General features: G+C 38.0%; 1 protein-coding gene across 1 annotated transcript in view; it reads left to right on the top strand.

The window, feature by feature from the left end:
• LOC125032327 (low affinity immunoglobulin epsilon Fc receptor-like) overlaps positions 1-102 on the top strand; it is a 12,246-nt gene extending 12,144 nt beyond the window's left edge. The window contains exon 7 of the mRNA XM_047623424.1: positions 1-102. This exon is cut by the window's left edge and continues 32 nt beyond it. The gene's annotated coding sequence lies outside the window, so the exon portion shown is untranslated.
• Positions 103-563: the final 461 nt, after the last annotated feature.

The raw sequence follows: 563 nt of genomic DNA, 5'->3' as shown, positions 1-563 counted from the left end.
CTTTTCACGAGGGGTGAGGCAGACCCTTTAGAGTGGAAACGTTATTGTTTCTCGTGATCCACTTCAGTCTTCTGGAGTAATAGCATACAGTTTAAAAAAAGACTGAAATTTATTTTCCCTTTTCCTTATTTGTTAGGTATTCTGCATAGATATTATACTATATATGCATGACAGAGAGAGAGAAAGAGAGAGATTGAGAGAGAGAAAGGGAAAGGGCAAGTACAAATTTAGTCCATGTTTTCTCTACATTCATTAAACGAACGTAATATACAAGCAATATGACCTATCATTATTCGTAAGGCCACCTTGATAAATGAAAAAAAAAAAAACTAAATTCCTGTTCTAGTTGCTTCATCTTTTCTCCGTCTCTCACTGTCTCTTTCCCTTTCATCGTCTTTTTCTCGTTCATTGTCTCTCTGCCCTCTTCATCTGCTTGCCTTCCTTCTATATTTACGTATGTTCCCCTCCTCTTCCTGTCTAGTCTCTCTCTTCCCATTGTCATACCTCTCTTACATTTCCTTTCCTAGCATGTATGACCGAAACCAAAGGAGCTGTGTATTGCT

The sequence above is a fragment of the Penaeus chinensis genome, chromosome 14 (assembly GCF_019202785.1).
Source record: "Penaeus chinensis breed Huanghai No. 1 chromosome 14, ASM1920278v2, whole genome shotgun sequence".
Classification (NCBI taxonomy): domain Eukaryota; kingdom Metazoa; phylum Arthropoda; class Malacostraca; order Decapoda; family Penaeidae; genus Penaeus; species Penaeus chinensis.
This window is presented reverse-complemented; position numbering and strand designations above follow the sequence as displayed.